The 24,394-nt window shown below is 46.5% G+C and overlaps 1 long non-coding RNA gene across 2 annotated transcripts; it reads right to left on the reverse strand.

Moving 5' to 3' along the window:
* Positions 1-228: 228 nt before the first annotated feature.
* Positions 229-15,382, reverse strand: LOC123377083. Of its 2 annotated transcripts, none has more exons than XR_006582077.1 (3): positions 14,820-15,382; positions 11,808-11,904; positions 229-305 (listed from the first exon to the last, which is right to left on the reverse strand). It is a non-coding gene; the product is annotated as an uncharacterized LOC123377083 (long non-coding RNA). The 2 variants fall into 2 exon arrangements; XR_006582078.1 differs by lacking the exon at positions 229-305 and adding an exon at positions 1,365-1,447.
* Positions 15,383-24,394: the final 9,012 nt, after the last annotated feature.

Consider the following 24,394-nt stretch of genomic DNA (forward strand, 5'->3'; position numbering starts at 1 on the left):
TCAGATGCTTGCTTCCATCCTCTATTGCTAGTCCACAGGGTTGCTTGATCCCAGAAGAATTACCTGAAAGCAGCACACCAGTGAACTCCGTGTTTATACTCAAGTAAAGGGGAAGGAGGCCCAATACCGTGGAGGAGCCCTGCAACCTCCCAGCATACAGATGGGCAGACATCCATTTAGATGGCTTTGAGTGTTTACAATGACCATGCTAATCAGCATGGACCTTAATGCTGGATTCCTGATGGAAAGGGTAGGAGGGAGGTTCTTGGTTTAGCTTCAGGGCTTCCCATCTCACTCTTCTCTTTCTATGAATAAAGGAGAAGAGATACTTTAAAGGGAATTAATATGGAGGCACCTTGTGGTATTGAGAAGCAGAATTGGGAGGAACACAAGGATTTAGATTCTGTTTCTTCCCTGATTCCTTGATGGGAGGGGAGAAGCCCAGCAAAGGTGGATGTCACCTTTCTGTCAGGAAAGAGTTAAAAGTGGCTACCAAATGGCACTAAGTGAGCATCCCACTAAGGCCAGGGTTTTCTGAGGCATCTGGAGCTTCGGTATTGATCTCCCAGGTTGAGAACACCCAGAAACAGAACCACTACTGAAGTGCTCCAGAGAGAACTATGCTGCCCAGTTGTTCCTCCCACCTCATCATGGGCATCTAGAGCAGGTGGGCAAACTACGGCCCGCAGACCACATCCGGCCTGCGGGACCGTTCTGCCCGGCCACATAGCTCCCGGCTGGGGAAGCTAGCCCCTCGCCTCACTGCCAGCGCTCTGGCCTGCCACTCCTGCCAGGCAGCGCGGGCAGCTTGGCTGGTTGGGGTGGGACTGTGAGCTTCTCTGCTCTGAGCAGCATGGTAAGGGGTTGGGGTGAGGGTTGGATAAGGGGCAGGGGGTCCCTGGTGACAGTCTGGGGACATGGAGCAGGGGGTGGTTGGATGAGGTGGAGGTTCTGGCGGGGGGAGTCAGGGAACAGGGAGCAGGGGGCAGTTGGATGGGGCAGAGGTTCAGGGGGGAGTCAGGGGACAGAGAGTGGGGAGGTTTGAATAGGAGGTAGAGTCCTGGGAGGTGATGTTGGGGTGGGGGGTCCCAGGAGGGGGCAGTCAGGGGACAAGGAGCAGGGGGGTTAGATGGGTCTGGGGTCCGGAGGGGGGTAGTCAGGGGGCGGGAAGTGGGAGGAAGTGGATAGGGGGCAGGGCCAGGCTGTTTGGGAAGGCACAGCCTTCCCTACCCGGCCCTCCATACAGTTTCACAACGCCGATATGGCCCTAGGGCCACAAAGTTTGCCCACCCCAATCTAGGCACAAGGGGGATCTTAATGGTCACAGCTCACACTGATCCCCATCCCTTTACTTATTCACTCACATCTCCTCTAATTTGGGCTCCCATCTGCACTATGCAAACAACTTGCAAAATCTCCTTTTTCTTTTTCATTCTGACGATGACTTCTGTAGCCAAGAAAAAACCCCAGCAGCCCATGAAAGATTTTCAATGATGCTGAGATCAAACTGCTATTTAACTTAAAATAGAGACATTTTCTCTCCAAATCCCCTCTAATTCCTCACAGTTATTAAGTGTAGTTTGTTGTAGCCAGACCTCTGAAATAGTAGCTCCTTCAATAGTTCTGAGGCCAATGCTTTCCTGTAGGCTCTATTTGTGGCTAAACTTGGGCCAAATACAACCCTGAGCTATTGTCATTGACAATAATTGAATTTTGTTCCTCCCCAACTATTTTTCTCTCATTTCCCTAAATATGTATCATGAAGAAAACATATGGGATCTGTGGGCTTTATAGAGGCAGATTTGACTGCCTTCTCAAACTTACATGGTCTGTGTGATATACTCTTACTGGAGGGTTCCCTGTCTAAGGACCAGTAATTTTTTATTTGAATAAGTGTGTGTTAGTGGATTGGACGTGATTGTGCTGTTCCTATCATAATTCTGGGTACGTCTCCAATGGGAATCTTCAGCCCTTCTCCACTGTTGGTCTAGCAATGGCACTGCTCCAGAAGTGATAGCAACAGTGGAAGCATTGATGTAGAGAGAGAGATGCAAGGCACAGGCCTTGTCACCACCCTGTCATCTAACCTTCCTCCAAGCGGGTCTAGAGACATCAGAATGTATACATCCTTTCTACACGAGCACTTCCACCATTGTTGCTAACATTGGAACTGGACCAATGGTAGAAGAAGCGCTAGTTGAGAGCTAGTGCAGTCCAGACCTCTGGGAATTAGGCCTGAATAGATTGGCAGGGCTCTTGTATTTTACGGTATTATCTTTTATGTAAAGCTGCCAACCTCCACTGAGAGGCAGCATCCCAGAGAGAGCTGACCTCAAAGAAACAAGATGGGAAATTAACCACTCTCCTGGGTACTATCCCTCCCCATATGTACTTATATGGCCTCCATCATAACAGTATCTGAGCACCTGCCAATCATTAATGTATTTATCCTCACAACACCCAGTGAGATAGGGAAGTTCTATTATCTTCATTTTACAGATCGGAAACTGAGGCACAGAGAGGCTAGGTGACACTCCCAAGGTCATGCAGGAAGTCTGTGGCAGAGCAGGGAAACTCCCGAGTCCCAAGCCAGTGCCTTAAGCACTAGATCCGCCTTCCTGTGTGTTCCTAAAACAATGGAGTCTATCGACACATAAAGCCCTGAGAAAGGGACATTAGCACCATGGGAAAACCTTCAAACACATCTAACAGAAATATTTATCCCTTCACCCTGAGTTATGTGAGATGTCACTGTTTCAAGAAACTGCCTTTCCTACCAAGGCTGAAGTAGGGTAAACAGGCACATGCAGAAATGGAATGAGCTGTCATATCCCCCTTAGCTGTACAGGATAGTCCTATGTGCGGGTGGCGCGTGGCTGGAGGTAGGGGCTCCTGCTTGGGCAGTCAGATCAGCTGTAGGGTTTGGTGCTGATTTTTTTAACTGTAATGCAACAGAAATTTGAAAGGAAAAAATCACAAGTTGTTTTTTGAATCTATTACAATCAAATCTCTCCCATGGGCCCTGGAACTGTAGAGAGCAGAGAGCAGAGCAGCCAACTCAGAGAACTTTTCACTCATTCCAGATCCCTTAGATGTGAAACTACATCTGATTTAAGAGCACAACACGCAACCCTCACTATGCTGAAACATGCACTTGACCTTTAAACAATTGCCTATTGCGGAAAATTGGGTACCGGCCTCACTCACTATCTCCTCAAACATATTGCTAACCATTCCACACACTCTCCCTCACCGTCACCCCCATTTCTCCCTCCAGCAGTCATTGCTTCGGGTATTGCTCTGCTTTCAGACACTTGCCCCAAAGATTCCAGCTATTTATTGAACTGAATTTTTCAGAGGAAAGGAATTTGGAAGTGGATCCCTGCTCCTTTACTTCAAAATTCATTCTCTGCCCAGAAAGAAGCCTGATACCAGTGGTGTGCTGCAGCCGGTTCACACTGGTTCGCGGGAACCGGTTGTTAAATTTAGAAGCCCTTTTAGAACCGGTTGTCCCGCGTGGGACAACTGGTTCTAAAAGGGCATTTAAATTTAACAAGCGCTCCCTGCTGCAGCCCCAGCTTACCTCAGCTCTGCCTCCACCTCCTCCCATGAATGCTCTGCCCTGCTTCTCCTCCCCACCCACTTCCCGCGAATCAGCTGTTCGCGCGGGAAGCCTGGGAGGACTGAGAAGCAAGCAGGCTTCCCGCTCACGAACAGGAAGACGACACTGAGGTAGGGGTAGAGGGAATGAGGAGGGCCGTGCGCCCCGGCCGGTCTCCGGCCGCATCCCTCCCCGGCCGCCCGGCTCCGGCCGCGTCCCGCCCCGGCTCCGTGTCCCACCCCGGCCCTGCGTCCCCCGCCGCCTGGCTCCGGTAGTGTGGATCCAGGCACGGCGGCGGCCGTGACCCCTCCTAACCAGATGCCTGGCTCCGGACACGGCCCCGTGGCTCCAGCCACCCGGCTCCTGCTGTTTTGCCACACGGCCGGGCTCCGGCAGCGCGGGTCCAGGCGTGGCGGCGGCCCCAGCTGCCCGGCTCTGGCCTCGGCCCTCCTCGGCTCCAGCCGGCCAGCCGCCTGGCTCCGGCCACCCGGCTCCCGCCACATCCTCCGGCTCTGGCCGGCCAGCTGCCTGGCTCCGGCTGCCCGGCTCCCGCCACATCCTCCGGCCCCAGGCTCCGGCCCTGCGACTCCTGCTCTGGCCCCGCATCCCCGGGCTCCCGGCTCCAGCCGCGGCTGGATTGTAGCGCCGCCAGCCACGTCCAGGCAGCGCAGTAAGGGAGCAGGGAGCGGGTGTTGGAGAGAGGGCAGGGGAGTTCGGGGGTGGGGGGGTGGATAGGGTTTGGGGGTTCAGAGGGCAGGGAACAGGGGGATTGAATAGGGGCAAGGGTCCTGGTGGGGCAGTCAGAAAGGATCAGGGGTTGGATGGGGCGGTGGGAGGCAGTCAGGAGCAAGGGTTCCAGGGGCTGTCAGGGGACAGAGAGAAGGGGTGGTTGGATGGGGCAGGGGTCCTGGGGGGCCATCAGGAATGAGAGGAGGGGTTGGATGGGGTGGCGGGGGGCAGTCAGGGTACAGGAAAGGGGGGTGGATGGGGCAGGGGTCCCTGGGGGGGTGTCAAGGAACGCGGAGGGTTGGATGGGGCAGGAGTCCCGGGGGGTGGGCCATGATCCCTCCTGGGGTGAGGAGGGAACCGGTTGTTATGATTTTGGCAGCTCATCACTGCCTGATACCATATTCTGGGCACTCAGCACACTGTAGGTAGGAAACTGAGGCTCGAGCAGCCCTTATCTATAGCTTTCATAAGACACATTATTCTCCCAGCCCTGCTTCATAGCAGAGCTTCCAAACCTGCCAGTGATGGACAGAGTGTTGAATATTCTATTCCAGAGAATACTAGGAGTGGTGTGGTCAAAGGAGGGAAAAAAGACAGATGTTGCATTTACAGTACCCTGAAATATTGTTCCCTTTAGGGGAACATACATAACTGCCAGTTAAGCGCAGTGTCAGTGTTATTCATGTGCAGCATTGGCCCTATCTGGTGATGACACTGAAAAGACAGAATTTGCTCAGGATTTCCCCTTTCTCCACACCCTATGTACAACATTTAACTTGCGCAGACAGCAAACTAAACTAGAAGGCACCTCCAAACCAACTGCAATCTAATCACCCTATTGGGTTTTGAACCTGTAGTGGATTTGTGCCACCCTCCTGCTCAGACAGCTACTTGCATTTGACCTGCATGTCTCAGGCTGAGCCTCCTGTGTATTCTTCTCTCCCAGACATTCTCTACAGCTACAGGGCAGGTGCACTTTTCATGCTGCTCCATCTCTCTGAAAGGTCTCTTGCTCCACCCTCTCTTCTCCCTCTTTAGCTTTAAGCCTCCCCCTTAGTTGATCTCTGCAGAGCCCAAATGCTTTGGGTGATCGTGTGTATAACAAACACAATCTCATAAAAATCAAAACTGTTGTATTATTGTAGCAACTACTCTCCATCCTCCCATCTCCTTTGCTTGTCTGACATGAAAACGTGTTCTCTGTAATTGTTTTCCAACATCACAATGGCTTATTCTATAGAACTTCACTAATGAAAACAGTTCACGGGCAAATGTTAACAAGCTCCAGTTTATAAGGAGAATAAAACAATTATTTGATTCAAACATCATGTCCAAGTGGAAGCTGCTATTTACTATACACTTTGTTAGCGTGAAAACACTCATGCGATCATCAGCGCCCTGGCGTGAGGCCAAACCAGAGCCGCGCACTGGTCCAGGGACACAAACACACACAGCATTTCCTTGGCACTGCTTGGCAGGGTTGGGAGTGTTTGCACAGAAAGGGGCGAAAGGCTGAGCCTATGATTCACAAAGCAAGGCCCTTAGGGCACAGAGTTCCTGTGATGAGAGAATGCCTATGCTGGCACACTAGGGGTCTCTTTCTGGAGGCATTCCAGGGAGTGAACCTCTCCCATACTCATACTTACCTCCTTCCGGACATGAGGCTCTGTGTAGGCAGCATAGCCACACCCTCCCACCCACGGGAAATTCAATCATGATTTCTAACAAGCTCACTCTTCACCTACCAGGCTGGATTGTGACATTTGTAAAGAGACCAATATACTCGATGCCATCTTTTCTTTCTGAAGACTAGAGACCTCCAGGATTTCAATGGAGAGTGAGAGGGTTCCCCCCAGCTCCAACCCTGTACCACAAAGGAGCTCCCTTCTTGTGGCACATGCATGAAGGAATGTAATTACGCAGATTAGAGTTTTATTAGATTGTATATCCTGCAGGGCAGGGTGTGTCCCTGCTATTATGAGTGTACAGTGCCTACTGCAATGGGAGCACACCACAGTACACATAACAATTGGCCATGATGCTGAACTCACCCTGATTCTTGCAAGAGCCACAAAATCCTTCAAGAACAGGACCTTGGTTTTCTTTGCACATGAAAGATGGCAGCACAGTACTCTGTAGCATTTTGCTAACATTGGGGTTAGTACCAATAGAGAGGGAAGAGTACTCCCTCTGCCTCTCGTGCATTACAAACATCACTGGCGGCAACACTTGTGCTTCCCTGGGAGGTTTCCTATCTAAGTGTTGGACAGCCTGGATGCTGCTTAGCCTGAGAGAGCTGGCACAATCACAGCCTGAGGTTAAAATGCCTTTTGCCGTGAAAGAAAGCACCAAAAGTTTGAGGAAGCAAATGCACTGACTGATTCACTGTGTAGCTATTGGGCAAAAATGGGAGGTCTCAGCAGCTTAGCTGCAGACATATTCATCCAAGCTGCAGTTTGGAAATAAGTGGTGTTGCTTGTCTGGCTGTGACAGTGGAACCCAGAAGGTGCAGAAGCTGCACACACTGAGTTCCAGGTTCATCTGATATCTCAACAGTAGTTATTATTCTACAGACACTTTCTAATGCAAACAGAAAGACCCCCTGGGCAGTGCCTTTTTCCCATGATGAGTGATCTGTGTCCCTCTGAGGCCAGAGCAGGCAGGGCCACTGCATGTCCTCAGAAGGCTTAGGCCTGTAGCCCCTTCTGGGGCAGTGATTCATGATCATTTGTGTCCAAAGCATGCTGTGAACATCTGTTCCACAGCCAATGGATGATAGTCCCACCTCACCGCCTTGCTGGGTCAGGGCCAGGTGTCAGGGGTCACTGTAATACAAACTGGGAGGCACGAATCAAAGCTGATGGGCCCTCCAGACACAGCCCTGGAGATGGAGCTAGAGTAGCAAGTCACCGTGATAATGTTAGTGTCCCTTAGAGAACCTAAAGGCAGAAATGTGAGCCCCGTGCTCTCCCCCAACAGTGCCGTCCGCCTAGGCAGTGTGCAGCTTAGTCATCCAGACAGAGTCACTCAGAGGGACTGGAGGTCAAGCCATGGTGCGACCCTTTAAAGGCTCAGCTTCCTCCGCAGCTCTCGATACAGCCCAGGCTTGGACAGCAGGATAGGATGTGCCAGTACTATTGCCCGTGCCAGGCACATGCAATCAGCAGTGACACACAGAGATTTACTGTATGTAGAGACATTACACCACGGGCCCTCCCCCCACCAAGCACATATATGCCCCTCCCTTTGACCAAGCGATATTAATGGCTGCCTTCAACAGAGGCGAGAATTCATCCCCAGTGGCTGCAGCCCATCCAGCTGAAGTTGCTACACTCCGCACTTCCTGATTGGAGGAGCCAAGAAACAGACCAGTTACCCACAGGCTGAATTGGGAGTCTATGTGCATATGCATGTGTATACAGTGTGGCTTGTGGTATCTTCCTTCAGCAGTGTCTGCCTATTGCCAGACCACGGGGCACAATAGCATGATGGCAGTTCTGAGGCAGGTAGTTGGGGCGCTCTGGACAGCAACTGTATTAAAGGGGCTGTTCCAGTGTCTATTCTATTCTATAGAGATTCTGGTCTTGCCCTCCTCACCATCGTGTCTTAGCATCTTCCAGAAGTGCATTAAGCAACGTGATTAACATCTGTCACGTGTGAGTCATCCTCTCTTGCAACCTCTCCCCAGATGAAGAATTGCGTGTGCAGTGGAGTCTTTTGTTATGCGGGATTTTTTAAATGTACATACTGCTCTGTTTTTATGTTTGGGAAGGTAGGCTGAAGAAATGTGCCTGGCATTTGGAACAGAAAGTGGTGAGGTTTGGGATGGTCTTTAATCTCAGGCCAGCCCCTGAGAAAACTCTGTCTCCTGTGCAGATGAACCTGCCCTTGTGGTCCATTGTGCCAGAGGAGCAGAGCTGTCAACCATGGTCCTCACCCTAGAGTTATAGATATGTTGGGCCCAGACCATCCAGTGCTGGATGAAGCCATATTTCTGGATGAGCTAAAGGTAATAAAGGTAATAATTGGAGATATACCAATCTCCTAGAACTGGAAGGGACCTTGAAAGGTCATCGAGTCCAGCCCCCTGCCTTCACTAGCAGGACCAATTTTTGCCCCAGATCCCTAAGTGGCCTCCTCAAGGATTGAACTCACAACCCTGGGTTTAACAGGCCAATGCTCAAACCACTGAGCTATCCCTCCCCCCTAAAAAAAAAAAAAAAAAAAATAGATTATTAGGGTTGGAAGGGACCTCAGGAGATCATCTAGTCCAACCCCCTGCTCAAAGCAGGGCCAATCCCCAAATGGCCTCCTCAAGGATTGAACTCACAACCCTGGGTTTAGCAGGCCAATGCTCAAACCACTGAGCTACCTCACACCCAGTATGCACCTTGTACCACAGCCACTCAGAGTCATCCAGGACTCCCCCACCTTGTGGGCCATGGTCATTCCCCTCCTGCAGTGACTGTGTATTCTCTGGAATGACATGAGCCATTGCATTAAAGAAAGCCCTAGGCCAGACGGCCTGTAAATAACTGTCACAGGGCCCTAGGCTACAAAGGCCACAAGGGTCACTGAAATCAAAACCAGGCAACCCCTTTCTTTACAAAGCAGCTGTCTGCAAAGGGGCCACTGCCTCTCCCCTTGCCTTGTGCTGCCCATGGAGCTTTCACTCCCAACTCACTAATCCATCCTTCCCTCCCTCTTACCTCCTTCCCATGGCCTGATCCCCAGCATTCTCTCTCTTCACACTATTCCTCCCTCCCCTTCTGCCCAGGCAGGGAAGCTTAATTGCTTCAGCTTTCGTTGTATGAAGTGTATCCTTTCACATGAGACACCTGCACTCAGGGCTTGTTAGAAAAATTCTGCCAACACATCTTTTCTCAAAATGGATCAATTGATGAAAATTGAACCTTTTTGTGCAGATAGTTTGATTTCACCAAAGTTCAGACAAAACCCAGGCAGAGTGCAGCTGGATCCTGCATGCCAGACAGGTTTAGAATCAAGCAAATATCCTGCCAGTTTGCCCACCTGGCTCCACTGTAGTCACCATGCAAACAGCCTCTGAGTTGGGGATCCCAGAATGCTCAGGATCCACAGCTCTGGGGCAGTGTGCCAGGGAGAATTTTTTAAATGTTTGCTTTTCATTCCAAATCAGAATGAAACTAGGAGGGCAGAGTGTGAGTGAGCAGCCGCGGCTAGGATTAAACTGCATTCTTTACTTCAGCAATTTCCCATTTGTATCAGGCCCGCAGCAGCTTGTCCTTCCATCCCTGACTCTGTCCCCCAGCTCCCTCTACTGTTCTGTAGTAGAAGCTGCATTTTCTTCTGCTCTGTACAATTCCCCTTATGGCAGCCGATAGTCCCAGTGTTTGGACACACTAGGTTACATTCTCAGCTGGTGTCGATGGCTGTAGTCCATTGGAGTTAATGAAGCTAAGCTTATTTACCACCCACCTCATTATTATTAATATTCCCCTCAGTGCTCCCTTACATTACCTCCACTCAGAGATTTATGATCTTTTTTGTACTACTGTATTAGTATCATGAATATGCCAGTCCCCCAGAGCAGCCATTCATCCCCTCCTGGAGCAGACAGCGAAGGATTTCATTCCCTCCCACAACCCTCACCCTAGATTTTATAGTTCTGTGGAGTGACTGCAAACATGCTGCCAGAAGGAAGGCCAGCCTTGTAGTTAAGGTATAGAATGTGGTCTCAGGAGATCCCAGTTCTGTCCTTGGCTCAGCTACAGACTAGCTGTGTGAGCTTAATTAAGTGACAGCCCTGCTCTGTGCCTCAGTTTCCCCATCTATATAATTCTTGTTTTTGTACATACTGCCAACAGCCTAGGAGTTTTCAGTCCTTCTGGAGTTCTTTATACTGCATGTTGGGATGCACTGTGTCTTAGGTGAAATGGCTTTATCCATGTGAGATCCAATACTTCCCATTCTCTGTTTAAGAAACGCTTCATCTCTTGAAGAGACAGAAACTCAGAATTCACTATCATAGGAGAACCCCCTTCAGTCTATAGGGCTTTAATCTACACACACACACACACACACCAGTCTGACCTCCCTGGAGTCACCTCACAGTGATCTCACCCCACCACAGCCTAGCTGACCTCTCGTTGTTCATTAACTGCAAGGTATAATGAATCATAAATCAAGCACAGCAATCTGATCAGACTTTAAACATTGGCTCAGGCCCTGAACAATGCTCCTGGGCCAGCCAAACCCATACTATGCAGTCCTTTTAGGTATATTTACAATTCCTTGATAACCCCACATCCCCAAACCTAATGGCATTAACACTCTTTAACATTAATATCATGCACAAGCCTGAGTTGCATCACCCGCAAAGCTACTGAGGAGCTGCTAGCTATGCTGTCTCCCTGCTCAGCTTTTCGTAACTTGCAGACTCCTGTTCAGTCTTGGAGTAAACAGACTCCTGAGATAACAGAGCCCGGCAACCTGCTGAATCCCTGTTCCCTTCAGCCTGCACGTCCCATTTGTTTTCTCTCTACCAAACACCATCGTTTTAGTTTTACTGGTGTTTATTCTGAGATCAGCCCTATCACACACAGATGCCAGAGTATCTAATTGTCTCTGAAAGCCTACTGGTATTTGCACCCTAGAAGCTGCATCGTCTGCAAAAAGTGAGGGAGAGTAAGTTTTTTATAGCTCCAGGAAGGAGGGTGATGATCTTTATCCAAAGTAACTAGTAAGTCATATGTACATATCAGTACATACATTATATATATGCAAGGATGGTGTAGGAAAACATCCCTGACCTTGTATTGCAACAGGATGGCTGATCTTTCTTAAGACCCACCTGTACTCTCTCCCAGCTTCTATCACATTCCTGGGTAAATCCTAATTAACCCCTCACCATTCCAAAGTACTCACACCTCCATAGTTTACAGCATGTGTCTCTACAGTGAGCCTGATCCTGAGCTCCTTCCTCAGTTTTTGGTCAAATCTCCCAGTGTACTGGGCAAATCTCCCAGTGACAGTCTTTCTGAGAGCGGCCTGGGAAAAGAGGAATGATAGTCCTGGTTAGAAAATGCTAAGTATCTTCCACTGAAAAATTAGGAAGAAAGGGGGAAACAAATTTCAAAAAAATTTAAGGTATTGTTGGGGAAGTTTTGATTTAAAAAAAGTTTTAGTTTTCAAAAATGATATATAGAAAGAAACAATAAATTCCCATTGTTTTTTATTTAACAAAAGAGACTATTTTTAATTGGACATTTTTCCCCAATCAGTGCTAGTAAGAAAGGACTTCAGAATCTTACCCCATTTAAAATGCAAAGGATAGAACAGTCAAAGGACAATCAGACGAACAGCTTAGTTATTTAAACCCATTTCCCCATCAGCTTAATTCAGAACCAGACATTGGGAATCTTACTTCCCATTCACTTCCCATCCCTTCTGCCCTGCCAGTATTGCCAGCCTCAACCCACATTTGTTGACTTCTTACATGACCACCTCTGTGCTTTTTCTTCCAGGCCACTCCTTACACGTGGAGAATCTTCCAAGATCTGATCTCTCCTCCTCTTCTCAAGACCCCCATCTACCTGCAAGAAATTAACCAACTGATGTTGTTTAGGAAGAGAGGCGAAAATGACACATCTTTGATTGTAATTTAGTCCTTCTCTACCACTCTTCAGTTGTTTGTCTTCTTAGCTTGTGAGCTTTCTGGGGCAGGGACTGTATCTTTTTGTATGTGTGGACAGTGCTTAATATATTGCGGGCACTGTCAGAATCAAGATAAATTGTAACAGATCTGAGACTTGCTTGTTCTTCCCTCTCTACATGTTCAGTCCATCAACCACCTTCCTAGGGGCTTCCAAAGGAAGGTGTTTCCCCTCCATCTTAGCTGTTTTATGGCTTGTATAAAATAAAATCTCATTTGCACCCTTACTTGTTCAATGGGATAAAAATGTTGCAGTCTAGGTTTTAGGCACCTTGTTAAAGATGATGGAACAAATTCTGCTCTCATTTGCATCAGTAAAATTCCTAGTACCTCTACTGTTGGCCCTGAAGTTACTCCACACTGGTATAAGCGGGAGCAGAATTTGGCCCCTGGTACTATTAATTGCTTATGTGAACAAAGGATTTTGGGCTGTGGATGAACATTTTGACAGGAACCGTATCCTCATAGAATCATAGGACTAAAAGGGACCTCAAGAGGTCATCTAGTCCAGTCCCCTGCACTCATGGCAGGACTAAGTATTATCTTATCTAGACCATCACTGACAGGTGTTTGTCTAACCCTCTCTTATCTGATGCTTTAGATACAACCAGCTCCCCTCCTAGCGCTTGGGTAACTTTTAACTGTTCTGGGACCCAGTACTGTTTGCTATGTGCTGCTCTGGAACAGTCCTTTCAAGGAGAACAGAGGGAGCAAAAAATCTAACTTGTTTCAAGACTGGGTGATTTGATGAGAGTACCAACAGTGGCATATAGCCCATCCGTGACTGCTTTTAGCAAATATCTCCAGTGGCCAGAGATGGGACATGAGATCGGGAGGGCTCTGAGTTATTGCTATGATTTTTTTCCCCAGGTGCCTGGCTGGTGGGTCTCACTTACATGCTTAGTATTGAACTGATCAGAATAGTTAGGATCAGGAAGGAATTTCCTCCCAAATCAAATTGCCAGAGACCCTGGGGTCACCTTCTTCTGCAGCATGGGACACGGGTCACTTGCTGGTTTGAACTGAAGTAAATAGTAGATTCTCTGTAACTTGAAGGCCTTAAAAAAAGATCTGAAGACTTGGTCAGAGGTTATAGGTCTATTACAGGAGTGGCGGGGTGAGGTTCTGTGGCCTGCGATGTGCTGGAGGTCAGACTAGATGATCTTGATGGTCCCTTCTGGCCTTAAAGTCCATGAATCTATAACTATAACCAATTGAAGCTGCATGTGAGATTTATGAAGGATGTAATTACACAACATGAAATGTGGCCATGGCACTGGGACCAACCCTCCTCTTTCCCTGTGTCCCGGCATGCTGTGTCTATTGTGTTTTCTTTAAAAAGCCACTTTGCCCCAACCCACAAACATTGGTAATCCATGTCAGTAAAAATGCTGCTGTCCATCAATTATTTAACAGTAAAAAAATATGCTCTAAGATAGGCCCTGTCTAGTAGGTGTCCGAATGGGTTTTGTATTTCCTGCCTTTAGTTTGTCAATTCTGTAGGGCAGGGGCCATGTCATCTTCTGTAACTTGTACAGAGACTGGCATGTGCTTAACTAATAATCATAATCTCATGACAAGTACCATGGGTTCTTTGATGAACACATGTCACTAGGACTCTGGCTGAGCACATTAACTAAAAAAGAGCACGTCCCACAGCACAGCATTCCCTACCTCCAGGCTGACTCAGAGGGAAGAGCAATTGTCTACTGAATAACCCCACTGCTTGCAGGGACCTTGGCTTTCCATGGACGTCTCCCATCCAAAACTGCCTAGGCCTTCTTCTGTTTAGCTGAAGACAGTATCAGTTTAGCTATAACCCATCAGACCTCAGTTCTTCAGTCTAGGTGAAGGAGTAACTGACTCAATACTGAAGATATGCCTATACAGCAATTAAACACCTGCGGCTGGCCCACATCAGCTGACTCAGGCTCACGGGACGTGGGGGCTGTAAAACTGCTGTGTAGAGGTTTGAGCTTGGGCTGGAGCAGGCTCTGCCCCCCCACCCACCTTGTGAGTGTTTAATTGCTGTGTAGACATTCCCTGAGTGCCTGACTGTACAGATTAACACACTGAAACAAGCTTGTTTCCAAAACATACATTTAACAGGAAACAAATAAAACTTTGTTGGAACCAAGAGTAAATAGGAAATAACTGCCTTCTGCCAGATCCCTGCAGTTTGGATGTTGCAAGATATACCCCATTTATAGAGCAATTGAGGGGTTTTGGTCTCGTTTCCATCTATTGCATTGTAACGAGACTCTCTGTTACTGCTGCATTTTGTAGTCTGCAGAGCACCAGGGAATCTTATCAGTTTAATGTCAGACAAGTATAAACTTGCAAAGCTTATCAATTGCCTTGGAGGAGACAGCTCCTGACCTGACACTCAGAATTTCAGGCTGTTCAGCAGCAAACGAATCATCAGCATCTCTGAGTAACTGAAACTAGGTTAGTGCGAGGTCCTGCAAAATGGGTATTTTTCAAGAAGTAATCAGAATGCAAAGATTTTAGATACCACATTGACAAAAAGGTGTCCATGGTACATCTAGAAATTATATCTATTTGCAAGATGGAGTCAGAGACCGAGTGTAATGCCGGCCTGTGGGAGTGTCTTGCATTTTTGCTCAGAAATAAAACCAGTGATGCGTGTGCACAGCACGCATGCATCCATCAGCATACACAAACTGCCCAGTGCATACACTGAGTACAGAGGCAGACAGATACACATATGATCAGCAAACAATTACATACGGCCATGCATTCCCCTCCCACGCACCTGTACACACATCTGCTCACCAGTGTTTAACTTTAGCTCCAGTCCCATGAATCTTTGTGAAGGCCTGTCTCTCTGCCATGGCTATTTCCCTTACAGGTCATTGGTGTACATCAGGCTACGCTAGGCCTCTCAGCAGCATAGCAGGAAGAATGACTCCAGCTAAATTGTGCATTCCCTGCACACATGCTGCTCATCTCATCACCTCATTTCCCCCTCCACCTCACAAGCATCTTTTCAAACACCCATCTGCCCACTCCCAGCTGAGGCATTACAAATGGTTCCAGACATGGTTCAGAGGTCCCAAGATCTTCTCTAATCCCCCACTGAGAGAGCTGCAAAGATGTGACCCCTGTCCTGTTTCTGCTTCATTCCACACATGGTGGTGGTGTCAGGTTAGCACTTCAGAGCAATCAGTGTCTAAAACAACAAGCCTCTAGCAAAGCAGGACCCTTCTCACTACTCCCAGGGCATTTATTATACAGCAAGGCTGCTGCTTTTCATCAGGTCTGACTCTCTCCTGTACATCTGCCATCCTTAGCCTATTGGATCTGGTGACAGTTCCTATACAAACACTAACACATCTTAGTGGGTAATAAACAGGCTAACAGGCCTCAGAGGGAGGGATCCATGGTGTTGGGAACCAGGAGTGAGCTTCTCCTCAGGCTGTAGCACAACCCCCTTCCCCCACCTCCAGAGAGAACCCGTACCAAGCCCTGGAATGATTGGGTAGGCCTGGATCTGTTAGCATTATTGCTATAGCAGTGTGAAAAAATTCCCACCGCCAATGAGAAAATTGATTTCATGAGGAAGTGATTTGCCTCAGATTTCCACAGAGAAGAAAGTGCTGTCTCCCCAAAATAGACTCCGAAATGGTGAGATTCTCAGCAGAAATGACCAGTACCTGCCTGGGCAGGGAGGTTCAGAGGGGAGTGGAATTTTGCCACCTTCATTCTGACAGTGACTGGTAGAAATGAGGGAAATCCCAAATTTGTACACGCCTTGCAAACTATCTGCTTTCACTCCCCAGTGCGGCTGGGATCTTACTCTTTCTGGAAAGAGCAGATGCTGTGGCTCAGCTGTGCTGCTCCAGGGTGTGCACTCCCACTGCTCTTACGTCTCAAATGGCTCTCAGCATTTGCTGGGAGTCGCTGTTATCAGCTTCAAGTCCTGGCCCCAAACAGGGCATCAAAACCAGAAAATCTGAGCTTTAAGATTCTGAAGGGGAAGGAAGGGAGAATCCAGGTGACCATGTGACCCTGCACTTTGCAGTTGTTAGGTGCTCCTTAACAAACAGCATTTCAGTTCCTCCTGACCATCCTTGTCAACATCGTCACTTCATCTAAGTGCCTCGCTGGCCTGTATGCACAGGGGGACACAGCTGGCCCTTCATCCCTATACTCTCCATTCAGATGCTTTTCTAGTTTTCATTCAGTTTCTTGCTCTCCTTTCTGTGCTGCTCATCTCTTCCATATTTCTTCCCTTCTCTTCCCCTCAAAAGCCGGCATCTCACATCTCATTACTATGGAAAAGGGCCAGTGTTGTGTCTAGCAGCAAAGTGTGTGAGCATGGCACATTGCCATATTAATAGCCAAGGGTGCTTGCTGAAACTTGCCCTCACTTTCTACTAGGCAGGCAAGGGGATTGCAGAGAAATGGGGCATGAAGGGGCCCTATTCACCCTTGCAGATCTCTCCTGCCTATGCACACACTCAAATGCAATACCAGCCTACTGAAACCAACTGGGTATTGCACTTGGTTATGGCAGTCTCAATGGGGACAGTTTGATTGGAAGGCACAGAACTGTTTTCCTATTGCTCAGTTTTGTTTGTAATGTTTGAATTTTGCTTATTGTGCATGCATTTAGCTTCTAGACTGGCACAATATAAAAATCTAAATAAGTACTTAGACCACCCCAACCCTTCACCTACTCAGCAACATTACAACACTCCCCCCACAATTACAGTGACCATGCCTGTCCCTTATCACACTTGTAACAATCCTAACATTCCCATAGGGCTTTCAAGCATATCACAATGCAAAGATGTGTGTAACAAATGATGCATGAGGCAGGTTTGGAAAGAGAAAGCCCAGCACTTCTGCTAACTGCACAAGCACGCCGCTCAATCTGAAGCCACTCATGCTTCTGGAAACTACACCTCCTTCCCCATGGCATGCTCACAGGTTAAAACAGGCATCAGCCTAGTCACTCCCATACTAACATCACATCATTTTGTGGGAATTGGCACTCCCATGCTAGTAACTTGAAACCCAGTTTTTGAACCTTCCCCCTTTTAAGCCACTTAGCTTCTCTAAGCTGACAACTTTAACACTGAAATAACAACACAATATAACTGCTTGATAGGTGCTGAAATACTTTTCAAACTTCCTCACTTACTTATTTACACTTTATATCAGCCCTGTGTGTATCTCCCTGGTTTTCTCAAAACACAGCTGCTAACGTTTCTCCCATCAGGCTGATTATGCTGTGGCTTTAGCCAGGTGCTACTTGGGTTGACAGCCTGGACAAAGCTAGTGTCTGTAATGACCCAACATTTGGTAACACTGGTCTCTGGAATGATTCTACAGACCCTGAGACAGATTCCTTGAGGAATCAAGGGTTCACCTTTTTCTGAGAGATGCCTCAAGCATTTAAAGTAAATCTTACTGATTTCTCTGGTACCTCTAACCATCTGTTTCCATAACCTCTGATTGTGACTCTGCTGTGGTGGTGGGAACAGCTGTTACCAGCTCAGGGGCTCAGGTGAATTGATTGTCAGCCTGGGTTGCAGTTTATACACCTTACATAGTAATATTTTTGTTTTTTCTGTCTTTCTTCCAGCTGCATTTGCAAGTGTGAAATTTCTGTAAGTTGGAGTAACTGTGGTCTTGTGGGAAAGAAAGTCTTTATTCCTTTGACCGTTTGCATCTGTGCTGGGGAAGCTAAATCTTCTGTTGGTGCATTTCTAAGATACTGCAGGGTTAAATGCAGAATTCTTTATTGCTATTGTTAGCTTTCTTTAAGAGCTTTGTTACTGTCTAAAGAATGCTTTTGGCCATCCCATTACTCTGGAGTATCCAGAGGAGTAGATGCTGTGGCCAAACAGTGAATCTTAGTGAATCCCTGAAATTTGGCAAATGAGAACTAGGTTCCATTGTCAGTTCCCAGAACCGCTGGCATCCCATGCCTTGTGAACTGTGATTTGATAGAGGTAACCACCAGTTGTGTTTCTTAGTTTTAAAATATCCCTGAATTCAGGGTATTAATCAAATCACAGTAATGGTTTCTTTGTCAAACTCAATTAAATGCCTTCTTTGCCTTTACCATGGTCTCTCAGGGATTTTATGACAGTGCATTGGCTCTTTTCATGAAGCAATTATATCAAGGTCTTGTTTCTGTTACCTGAGTGTTCAGGCCAGACCAGAACAAAATATACCTTGTTCTTTGCTTACAATTTTTAATATCTGGATCACTGTTGTATATTTTAGTGAGTGTCTCTTTTATCAGAGTTGCTGGGACAATCAATCAACAAAACGTTGTCCCTTCCCCTAATTCCTTCACTAAGTGGCCACTGTGGTTCCAGTTTGGGGTCTAACTGCTCTTTCTTTAGACCAGCCCTATAAAACTCTTAATGTCAAATTAGATCTCACTGACTTTCAGTCTGAAATTCTGGTACTTATAAAGTAGTCATAAGTCATATTCTTCATTATCACCTTGGTCAATTGGTCCATCAGCCCTCACCGATCACAACACGTCATTCATGTTGTTCTAGCCATTCCTTCAGCCACCCACTGGCCAGGCTTCTCTGTGGCACTGGATACCTGATCAGCATAGCACACTGCAGCCCGGAGCCCAAGCGATCCGTCAACCTCAACCTCTCAAATACTTGGGATTACAGGCACCCACCACTGTGCCTGGTATTCCTCATTATAGGGGTTTTATATTAATTAATTTCACTTATAGGGTGTGTTGATCTGCTTACTGCACTGCTAAATGAATACTTGTAATATGTAGATCCTTACCCAATGCACCTTCCACATGGAAATTGTAGATTTGCAACTGAAGCAAATGTTTTTTAAACAAACTTAAGTATTTTATGATCAATTTCTGTATGTACATTTTCTCTCCCATGTATATTATACTATATTGAAGGACATTAAGATCAGACAATTTTCAGTATCTCTTTGTCAATCTGGACATAGTTTCTTTCTGTCTCATTCAAGGGATTTCACACAAGCACAAATGGCTGTCTTTCCCGAATAAGGCATATACCTCCTCCTTCAGCATGCAGGACATTGTAATTGGCTTAATTAAATCACACATTTTTTTTAATAGGTGGATTCATGATCACAGTTCTGAGCTGCTCAAACACCTGTTTCTGTCTCTTTTCCCAGTGCCAAGAAAATTCATTTTCCAGCGATGCCCATAAGGGCTTATGTAACATTTAGATACATATGATCATTTGGAATGAATTTTGTCAAGCGGTTAATCATCCCCATAATTCTCTGCAGGTCCACTTTACATTGTGAACTGGATATTCCAGTTATTACTTTTAGTTTATCTGAATTAGCAATTGAGCTGTCTTTGTTCAATTTATGTCTAATAGAAATAATTTCTGCTAGACCAATTAATGACTTTTTATAGGTTTATTGTATGCAGGTGAAGGTGTCTTTCATTTCTCTCTGTAAAACAGTCCCAAGTCTTTCACTGAGTTATTTAAGGACCCTAAGCCAAATTAAAACATTAGCAATTATAACTTTAATGCCTTATAATACCTCAGAGACCTTGGAATTACTCTCTGAAATGGTGTGGGAGCAGAATTAATGCCAAATGTCATTTGCTTACATTTGAAATGTTCAAGAGGTGCATTAAAACTTGCCACATTATAGTTTAACTCACCTAACTTTACTTGCCAAAGTGCATCTCTTGCATTTAATTCTAAGAATACTTTTGCTTCCGAAAGCTTTACTGCCTTGGCTTCAGCAGTTCATAGGATACTGTTTACATTTTATGGCTTTATTTAAATCATAAGGAGCAATTCATATCTGTTCTTCGTTTGGCCTTCTCAGGTACAATCACTGAATTAATCCAGTCTGTAGGCAGCTCTGTTTTTCCATTAATGCCCAGATTTTTCCACTTCATTATCAAGTTCATTTTTTCCACTCTATTTCAGAGGACAAATGGCACTTGGTAGACAGAGCACTGGAGTTAAGATCTGTTTATCTCCCAGACATCCTAGGCCTTGGGAAACATCTGAGAATTCCCCTAGTTTACTGTGACCTCAGAGACGGCTGACAATGTTAACTGGCAGAGATAGTGTGAGAATTTTGGGGCTGACCTGAGACAATTTGTTTTTCCATACACCTCTCCCAACATAACCAACTCTTCTCCACCATGCAACAATGACCTGAGGATTTTGAAGAGGGCCAGCTAAAGGATTTGTTTTACCTTTTATAAAGATAAGTATATGTGCTTTCCTCTAGTGCTTTGGTGTTAGAGCTGTATGGGAGATGGTTTTCCCATCCCGCAAAAATTTTCAAGATGTAAGAGAAAACTTGTCTGTCCCAAATTGGGCCAAAAATTTGAAATCTTGAAAGTGTGTGTGGTTTCTGGTTATTTATTTTTTTACTATGATTCCCTTAAGTTTTTAAACAAAAAGTTATTTCAAAGAGAGAGAGCTGGAATTTTGCAGTTAAAAATGTAGACATGAAACATTTTGACAATTTTAAAACTCTTTTTCAAAAAAAAAAAAGAGTAAAAAAATTCCTCAGAACCAATCCTTTCCCATGAAAAGTTTTGGTTTTGACAAACTGGCATTTTCCATTTAGTTTCTCTAGACTCATTCTCCTCAATTGCTCCCTTTACTGCCAGGGAGGTGTGGAGGGCCTGCCATTTAACCAGACAATTTTTTTTTCTCTTGCCATCATGTTTCCTTTTCTATGTAGGGATCTGCATGCCTTCTGCAATTCTGTTATGATAGCTTAAGTAGCTTTCATTGCTGGGGCTAAGGATTTTCAGTTCCTCCCTTTTGACTCAGGTCTTTTGACTAGCTTCCTCACTGTTTTAGGAATCCTTACTTGCTCCCAGCCCGCTTTCTAAAGTTAAGCGTCACCACGGATGGACTATCAGTGAGTTTGGCAGGTTTACCTCTCTGAAAGAGGCATCAGTCCCTCCTGTTAGCAGGGGTACAGTTGCTCTTCGTTGGCCTTTGGCGGACAGGATGTCATGGATCTGTTTCACAGGTGGTAGCTCAAGTACTTCTCAGAGCTTCATCATGTATGATAGGCCAGGGGTGACTGGTTGGTTATGGATGTCTAGTCCAAAGAATCCATCTCCTATTTAGTTAATATCTTCTTTGCAGTGGCTTGGTCCTGGCCTGTATTTTTTAAACAGTTTATAGCAATACTTGGATGATTCAAATTAGTTAAAAATAGCCTAACGTTTCCCATTGAACATTCTGTCCTTTAAAAAGACCATTAAAAAGACAGGATCCTGGCCCAAGTTGTTTACTGTCTTAGGTCCAAACATGTGCTGAGGCTCTTCAACGCCACATGACTTTAATGAGAGTAGAAGGTGCTCAGCAGCTTCCAGAGCTTGGCCTTCAGCTAGCCCTAGCACAACTAGGGATGACAAAGGATGTGTGGTGGATAATGGCCTGGGAAAGAGTAGGTTACAACAGAAATCACGAGACAAGCTGATAAGCTACCATTGCAGATGCATCTCATTAGCACCTTGTATTGAACCATGTCTATCACATATGTCACTAATAATTCTTGGGTAGGGGCTGGACTTCTCAACTAGTCTCCTCCTTAGAGCTAGAGCTACGAAGAGGCAAGGGACAGGGGAGACTTGGGGCCAGTCCAAGTGCAGGAGTCCCTGCCCATACATCTAGGTCCAGAAGGAGGGTCCCAAACACACACAAGCAAAATTGCTTCCCTCTTGAGGTGTTCAGCATCTTGCAGGGCACAGCCCAGATTCTTCACACGTAGGCAGCCCTATCCCACCCATTCCATATCACACTAATGAAAGAATAATAGAGCAAGGCATTTTGCCAGAGATCATAATGTGCTTTACCCAGGTTGGCAAAGGGCCAAGTCGCTTCACTGTTCCATGGCAAAGGTCACTCAGCAAGATCAGGCCCAGGACACAATCCTCCAAACTTTGTGCATAGGGCTGGGTGAAGGAGTATCTTACAGCCCTAGAGTGGTTCCAGTCTCAGTCACGGACCACAGGGACAGTGTGTAACTCCCTTGTTATTGCTCCTGCTTTTCCTCACTATTAGCCAGCCAGCTGAGCCCAGTCTTGTTCCTTCATGGTTCGTTTCCTTGGCAGTCTCTCTAACAAGACTGGACACCTGCCAACTACCAGAGGGTAGGACCTGTATCTCCCTTCACAGGGTCATGTGGCCATCTCAAATGGACCCCCGAGGATACATCTGTCCCAGTCTTCTTGTTCTCACTTACTGATTCAGTGAGCTCCTGAGGCCGCTGGCTTGCTGCTTGCCTGCCCCACCGCACCTCTCATCCTACATATCATGCGGATGCAATAACCCATTTCTCTATTCCTCCTGAACCACAACAAACAAGGAATGGTGATGAGAAGCAGTGCTATGTGGGAGCCCACCTGGGAATATTTCACCTACCTATGCGCTAAAGTAGAAGGGACATACTTCCCCACCACTCACATGCCACTGTGCTGCAGCAGAGACTCTGGAAACTGATGTCTTTACTGACACTGAGATTTTACTGGATGACCAAGGATTCAACTCCCCATAACTTCAAGTCCTACTGAGGAATTTCCTTAGAATCAAAAGCAAAAAAAGACCACACACTGGCCCTGAGCATGTCCCATTCTGGTGCAAGATCCTCACACTGTGCCTGTGCAAATTCAGGGGAAAAAAATCCCTACCCATCTCCTTTCTAGGTGGGCAGGGTAATTGGACCTCATATTACTGCACGACTTCAATATAGCAGGAAAACACAAAAGCCATCCCAAATATACTACAACTTCCAACAACCAGATGCAGAATACACAGTCCAACTGCCCAGGTACTTAACTGAAACATAAAAACAGCTTCTTAGCCAGATGAATCCCTTCTTCTCTATGTTTAATGCTGCATTTACCTCCAAAGGGAAGGAGGATGGACAGGAAATGGTTTCCTACATATTTTTCATAAAGATATTTAGATATCTTGCATAGATATTTAGCACACAAAACACATGGCAATGTGGGGAAACGGCATTGTTTAGTAGATAAGATGCTGGACTGAGACACAAGAAATCTGAATTCTGCTCCTGGCTCTTCAACGACCTGCAGTGTGATCTTGGGCAAGTCATTTCCTCCGTTTCTCCTTCCACATCTGTCCATCTTTTCTATTTAGACTGTAAACTCCCCAGGGCTGAGGCTGACTCTTACTATATTTGCACAGTGCCCTGATCTCAGGCGAGGCTTCTAGGCGTTACTGTAATACAAATAAATAACTAAACAAATAGCAATGGTTGCTACATATTCCTGGTTCAGCAGAGAATTACCTCGGCGTACAGGGAATCACTGCTGATACAAAAGTGACATAGCCTATGCCAACCACCTGTCACGCCAGCATAGGTGGGAGAAAGGAGTGTGCCAGGACTAGGGGGGCATATTGAGGACAGGAGGAGGTGTGGTGAAGCTGAGCTTCCCTACATCTGATCCTCTGGTGATATAAGGGAACTTGTGCCGGCAGCATAAGTTAGAGCAAGGTCTCTCCTGTGCTGGGGCTGTGTGGCTCTGAACTAGAGAGCTGGAAAGGAATCAGAGAAGAGTGTATCCCACTGAAAGTGCAGGCAGGATTTAAGAAGGCAAAGAGTAATAACCAAACCTGGGATTTGTTTGGAACATACTCTTATGGAAAAGTCTTATTGAATGCAACTAAAATACAGGGAGACCAATAGTAATAGAGAATTAAATCCCTGCCAGAGGGCTCAACAAACCTACAGGAAGGAGATCGTTCTTTATGGATTCTATGGGCTTCGAAGAGTACAACCCTATTCATTACAGCAAAGTAAATGTAAAGAATGATCTGCCCATTTCAGGGCCAAACAAATGTAATAGAGATGCGCACTGCCTAGATAAAGGGAGGCTGCACAGATCACTTCAGCCAATTCAGAGAGGGGACCACCACCACCAGCACTCTCCTCTCTCCAGCCTTCTTCCCAGAGATCCTTCCTCCAGTACTCCCCCCCTTCCATAGCACTATGCCTCTTAGAGTGACTGGGGGTGGGGGGGGGGAAGAGGGGTCAGTAATCCCCTACAGCTGACCCACTACTGGTATCCTGCAAATCTATATACCATGTCCCAATCATGCATGAAGGTATCTATGCACAGTACATGGTGTGTATATAAACAATGTGTGGCGTACATTTTATGCATTTGCACCTCACACTGAAAACATGTAGCCATAAACATAGAAAACGTCGAGTGCTAGGAGATGTTTTCCTCATCCTGGAGCAGTGAGAACAGGAATAGATTCTCTTGCCCAACCAAGAGTGATCCATCGCCAGCAAACTGCTAATCTCCGCTACTTGCTGGTGAGAGAGCTTCATTAACCAATCTTTTTATC

The sequence above is a fragment of the Mauremys mutica genome, chromosome 9 (genome assembly GCF_020497125.1).
Source record: "Mauremys mutica isolate MM-2020 ecotype Southern chromosome 9, ASM2049712v1, whole genome shotgun sequence".
Taxonomy (NCBI): domain Eukaryota; kingdom Metazoa; phylum Chordata; order Testudines; family Geoemydidae; genus Mauremys; species Mauremys mutica.